Source organism: Gossypium arboreum, chromosome 6 (genome assembly GCF_025698485.1).
Source record: "Gossypium arboreum isolate Shixiya-1 chromosome 6, ASM2569848v2, whole genome shotgun sequence".
In the NCBI taxonomy this organism is placed as follows: Eukaryota; Viridiplantae; Streptophyta; class Magnoliopsida; order Malvales; family Malvaceae; genus Gossypium; species Gossypium arboreum.
This window is the reverse complement of record NC_069075.1, coordinates 136,125,916-136,132,851: the sequence shown is the minus strand read 5'-3', so window position 1 is coordinate 136,132,851 and position 6,936 is coordinate 136,125,916. Positions and strand designations below refer to the sequence as shown.

The 6,936-nt window shown below is 31.3% G+C and overlaps 1 long non-coding RNA gene across 1 annotated transcript; it reads right to left on the bottom strand.

Annotated features, from left to right (window-relative positions):
• Window positions 1-1,139: 1,139 nt before the first annotated feature.
• Window positions 1,140-1,896, bottom strand: LOC128294028 (uncharacterized). The gene is made up of 2 exons (XR_008284203.1): window positions 1,809-1,896; window positions 1,140-1,337 (listed from the first exon to the last, which is right to left on the bottom strand). It is a non-coding gene; the product is annotated as an uncharacterized LOC128294028 (long non-coding RNA).
• Between the last annotated feature and the right edge of the window lie 5,040 nt (window positions 1,897-6,936).

Here is a 6,936-nt window from a genome sequence, read left to right as displayed (position 1 = left end):
AATAATGTTCTTGTCTATTTCTCTTGAAACTAGACTCATATTTCTATTTACTAATTTTTTTCTAGAATTTTTGGTTGGGCCAATTAGTACAGTTTATTAGTTAAAGTCTCCCTGCTTTGTGGTATGACCACTCGACCCTTGTGCACTACTTAACCTGAATTTCTCCTGTATGTAATTCCAACGACCATCCCGTTTATTTCCTGAAAATAGACTCAATAAGGAACATGTAAGGTATGACTCTTAATAATTTTTGTAAAATTTTTGGTGAATTTCTAAATTCAAAATAGGGGATCTCAATTCATTCGGACCTGTTTCACAAGAATTCAAATATCACACAATATGGAATTCTTTTCTTCCCTATTTCTTTCATGTGAAAATAGACTCATTAAGCTTTAATCCCATATTTTATTCTGCCTCTAACTCATTTTCCACTATTTTTAGTGTATTTTCAAAGTTACACTACTGCAGTAACTCAAATCTATCAAGGCTAAATTACTCATTCATGATCATTGTTCACAAAATTAATACAACATCGTTTGTATAATCATCACCGAGACATTCATATCACATTTTCATTTACCATCTTACCATTTTGTTGTTATGTCGAGTTTTCAACCCGGGGGTTAAGTACATGCCTGTTCAAAGTATCCATTTCACAACATTTATCAATACGTCTCTTTCATCTCAAGTATTCCTCCATTTGAGTAGAATTTTACCCATTGAACACATCGGAATATAATTCGGATACATGGAAACTTTGCACATAACTGCCACATATGTAGCCAAGCTACCATGTAACCTGCCCATAAGTGAACTCGGACTCAACTCAACGAGCTCGGGCGTTCGCATCCATAAGTGAACTCGGACTCAACTTAACGAGCTCGGATGCCTAGTTACATCTCACGAACTCGACTCAACTCAACGAGTTCGAACATTCGCATCCATAAGTGAACTCGACTCAACTCAACGAGCTCGGATGCCCAAATATTCCAGTGACATGTCACTTGTATCCTAATCTATTCCTAAGGTTCAACGGGACCTTTTTCCCAATCATGTGTCTCAACCATCTTCTACGGAATGCCGATACCAATACTCGGTAGTATTTCACATTTTCCAAGTATATCATATAATTTGGCATATTATCAAACAATTATCACAAGTATAATATCTCATAATAATTATCATATCATTTAAATAACATCAAAACATTTAAAATAATAACTATGTTACCAACATTTACATATGAACTTACCTCGATACCACAAAGGTAAAAAAAGACGTAATTATCCCTTAATCGATTTCTTTCCGTTCTAGGTCCAAATCTCGATTTTCATCATCTCAAATATCACATTCAACTTATTAAAACAATGTACTGATCAAATTAGTCCATTGACACACTTGAGAAATTTTTACAATTTTGCCCCTATATTTTGCCAAAATTACCAAATTACCCCTAGGCTCGTAAAATAATTTTATCACATTTCTTTACTTCTTGAGTCTAGATGAACCATTTTCATAACTATAGCAACTCATAATTTCAACTATTTCACACATTTACAACTCATTTTACAACTTAGCAATCTAGCCCTTTTTAAGGTGTTTTCATGCAATTTCTTTTACAAAAGTTGTTTATTAGACAACTATGACACATAATCTTCCATAAAAACACAGCAAACAACATATTTACTCTCATGGCAAAACCTTAGACTCTTCATCATTTTGCAAAATAGACCCATCATATGAAAGCTCATGCTTTAGGTGTTCCAAAAATGTAAAAATCATCAAGAAAGACATTAAAAATCACTTACTAGCAAGGGATGTAAGTGGCTGATATTTCAGAGCTTCAAAACCCCTTTCTTTTCTGCCATTTTCGGTGGAGGAGAAGAGAAAAATGATAGCTTTTTCTTTTTAATTTGTTAATAATAAAACTAGTCAAAATTGGTGACCAACTTCACCTAATTTTGACTTTTCAACAAAATTTTTTTTGTCTCCCATGGCCGGCCATCACAATTTCAATGGCCTAATTTCACTTTAAAGACCCCCAATTTAAGATACAAGGCAATTTAACACCTTTAGGTATTAAAACACAACTTTTACCTTTTACGCGATTTAGTCATTTTTCGAAATTGGACTAGAAATTGCTAAAATTAACTTACCAAATTTTACATGCACTTATATAATTATATTATAACACGTAAAATAATACTAAAATAATTTTCTCTGGCCTCGTAATAGTGGTCCCGAAACCATTGTTCCAACTAGGCCCAAAATCGGGCTGTTACACGATTGGCAAATTTGAGATGGTATGAACGTCTCAATTTGGGAGGACACTTGGGTGCTTAGACATGGGGATTTCAAAGTTTAGAATATTGGCAATAATCAAAATTTGAACAAAGTAGTAGAACTTATTGATCCTAGTACTAGATTGTGAAAAATAAAGTTGATAATGGATACCTTTAACGAGGCAGATGTTGAAAGAGTCATTTGTATACCTCTATCGTGCAATTCGCATGCAGGTCATATTGTTTGGCATGGAGAAGCTATATGTGATACTCAGTTCGTAGTGGACGTAAGTTACTTCTACAAGATTTACAAACTCCTATGGCTACCAATATTCATCTTAATTACAAGTTGTTCTACAAGAGATTATGGAATCTAGACCTACCCTCGAAAATTAAAATTACAAACTAGTGAATTTGCATAGATGAAACCAAGCAAAGTAAGACCTGTAATACCCCCTACCCGTATTCATTACCGAAATAGGGTACGAAGTATTACCGGAGTTTACAAATTAATTTATTTTTTTAACTCAATATAACCCCTTTATAGATATCTAACCTTCCCTGCAATTTTAAACCAAAAACAATCCACATCAACCAATCCAATTCAACATATTTTCAAGATAGATTAACGCATATAGATTCACGCATATTTATAAGATAACGTCATCATATACCAAAATCAGGTTTGTTAACCATACCAATGGCTAACTTTACATTCATTTCACGTTAACATTTACTTTATTAGCTTATACATGTCATTGATTTCCAAAATAAAGTTTCTTGATATACCGAAATCTTGAAGTTGATAGTGTGATGTGTCTCCAACCAAATCCGACCTCCGAGCTCTTAACACTACAAAACAGGGAAAAAGCAAACAAGGTAAGCACTTTGTGCTTAGTAAGCTTATGTAACAAGAATTATACTTGCCTAATATTTTCAATACAATGCAATAAACATTCAAATATCCATTCAATGCGTTATTACCCTAACATGCAAAATCTCAACATTCAAGTTAGTACAATAATTTCCATGTGTCAATAATATATATACCATGATTGATGAACTCATCAATACCATGATTTCCATTCCCTTATATATATTTTTTTCATATTTATCCCGTTGAATTTCTTGGAGTTTTTTATGGATTTTCAGAGGTACACTTTTAGTGTACATTTCCAGGTCCGTCAATTCATATTCATGTGCGCACATTTCATTTCAGAGAGCACACTCCTGAACCTCATCCTTACAAAGAAGTTACCATCCAAAGCTAAATCCTCGTAATATAAACACATAGAGTATTGTCGATTACCACCCAAAGCTAAATCCCAGCAACGACAATTACTCTAATGAGCTTGGATCTGAATTACCAGTCTAGGCTAAATTCAGACCCTAATTTGGATTACCTGTCTGGGCTAAATCCGTTTTACACATATTCTTCGAGAGAGCTATATCAGGATAGGATCACCCGTCTGGACTAGATCCTTTGTACAGTCAATTCCTTTTCAAAAATCCATCGAATTTTCCTTTCATTCAACCGAGATTTCTTCCTCTTTTATCAAATATGTCAATGTTTCATTAATTTTCATACAATGAACATTTAAATCATATTCACATCAATAACATACATTTCAAGCATTTAAGAATATAATTCAAGTTACACGAACTTACCTTGAGACTTGTTTGTAAACAAAAATCTACTAATCCCGAAATTTTTCCTTTCCTTGATCTAGCTTCGTATTTGAATCTTCTGGATCTAAATAAATAAATTTAATTATCAATTTAATACATTTCATGTTCATATGCAACATTCTCTATAATTCAACTATTATTTATAGTTCATTCAAAGCTGTCTATTTGAGTCATATTCACTAAATTATTTTTATCTTGAGATGCAGAACTCCAAATTAGGATCTACTAATTTTCCCTAAAACTAGACTCACATATATTTTGACCATAAAATTTTCAGAATTTTTTGTTTATCCAATAAGTACAGTTTATTTTTTAAAGTCACCCCTGTTTTGCTGTCTGACAGTTCTGACCATTCTTCACTAAAAATTAATTATCTCTTCATACAAGATTCAAATGATGTTATCGTTTATTTCTATTAAAAATAGACTAATTCAGAATTCTATACATATAAATTTAAGCCATAATTATTTTTATTCAATTTTTTATGATTTTTCAAAGTCAGAACAGGGGAATCCGAATTCATTCTGACCTTGTCTCACAAAATTCATTATATCTCATGATTTACAGATCTATTGCTTACATCGTTTCTTTTATGAGAAACTAGACTCAATAAGATTTAATTTCATATTTTTTCATCTTCTAATTAAATTTCTACAATTTATGGTGATTTTTCAAAGTTAGTCTACTGCTGCCGTCCAAAACTGTATTAGTGCAAGCTGTTTATTACCATTTTTCCCCTAAGCTTTTAATAAATAATAATTTCGTCCCTACTCAATTAGCCTCTCAATTGAGCTGATTTTTCTCAATTAACACTTTATTCTATCACTTTAAACTACTTTATAACCTTTAGGAATCAGAATTTCAGCACTAGACTTTAATTCCAAACATTTTCACAATTAGGTCCTAAAAATCAATTTCTATTGAAATTACCTAATAAAATCATCTCATAAAACAATTAAAGCTTCAATTTCATTCTATTTCATCATAAAATTACAGCACCCAACCATGGTGACTTTCAATTTTATCCATGAAATCAAAAACTAATGAATTTAATAGTATGACCTAGTTGTAAAAGTTTTAGAAACAAAAAAAATTACAAGAAATATGCAAGGATTAACTCACTTGGTGCAAAAATTATGGAATACCAGCTTAGAGAACCCCACCTATGGCGTTTTGGCTGATAAGAATGAAGAAAAATGAAGAGAAATCTAGATATTTCCTATTTAGTCCTAGCTTTATTTAGTTAATTTTGCAATATTCCAATTTTGCCCTTAATTCATCAGTTTTCCAGCTGATTTCATACCCTTGCCGTCCAGCCCAAATAAATTTTGAGTCTAATTGCCTTTTAAATCCTTTCTCATTAGACACTTAAGCTATTTAATCATTCTAGCAACTTTTACACCTTTTCCAATTTAGTCCTTTTCATTTAATTACCTACCAAACGTTAAATTTTTCTAACGAAATTTTAATACCACATCATAACATTTCATAAATATTTATAAAAATATTTTCGACTCGGTTTTATGAGATCGAGGTCTCGATACTTTGTTTTTACCCAATTCTTTCAATAATTCCCTTTTTTCTTTCTAACTAACCACTAAATCGGTAAGATTTTTTTATTGATATTTTCATACGATTTTCCTATTATATAAATATTCATGCAAAAATATTAAAATAAGTTTCTCTTTAAATCGAATTTGTGGTTACGAAACCACTGTTCCGATAACCTTAAATTTAGGCAATTACAAGACCAATGCGAAAGAAGTATTGCATTACAAGTGGTAGATGAAGTGCCTACTTCCAACACCATCACGATTGAATAACTTCAATAATAAATTACTTTACTCACATAGAACTTTGATAAAACTTTTAAGAAGTAGTCAATAAGATTCAAGAAGATTGAGGCTTCCAAAAACACCCTGAAAACCAAAAATAAATGAATTGTTATCAAATAAGAGACTAGAAAAGATAATAAAAAATGAATCCAAAGTCACGAGTGTAATGGCTATAGATATATATAAGCTGAGTGTGCCAACACTCCGAATAAGAAAAAGAATCCTCTGCCCGTGACTTAGAGTGATGAAGATCCCTCCAATAGCTCTAATTTTGATGAGGATTATCAAAACAATTATGTGACCTTCACGACAAGTGTTATTTAAAGATTAGAAGTGGACACAAATGGTGAGCCAGATGAAGGATCTAAAGAAGAGTTTTTGAATACCTATAAGACCATGATTGAAAAATGAGAACAAGTGTGTAATTTGAATGTCAAATTGTTACAAGAAAATAATCAACTAAAGGATGAAATCTCGAGGTTGGTCAAATAGATAAAAACCAATGAATCCTTTATTTGCTAAAAAGTTGGACAATCTAGTGAAAATTCAAAAAGAGTTGACAACAACTAAATTGATGCTTGAGAAATTCAATGTCATCAGTGGTAAGTTAGATAAAATTCTTATTGTTGGGAGGAGAGATCCAGACAAAGGAGGAATTGACTATGTGGATAAAGGAAAAGCAATCATGAAAAGTAAACTTTACTTGGATCAAAACCCGAACATTTAAAAAATTCAAACATCTTTCTTCTTCGATCTTCGATATTGACCGTTAGGTCAACTTGGACATAAGATATGTTATTTTACTTGTTGTTAGGTAGTGATCCATTGTACCAATTATTGAATTTTCACTTAGCTATTCAAACTTTAAAAAAGAAAAAAAAATAGCCTAGTGACTAAAATAAAAATATTTAAACAATTTAGTGACTTAAATAAGACTTTTGAATAATTTAATGACTATCTTATAATTTTTTAAAGTTAAATGATTAAAATATGAACTTACTAATAATTTAATAATATTGAATATCATTTACTTTAAAAGTAACCTGACAATTTACAAGTCTACTATTAATTGACGTTAACGGCTAGAAGGAAAAATCGGGAGAAACGCGGGACTGCAAAATTTTAAAAAT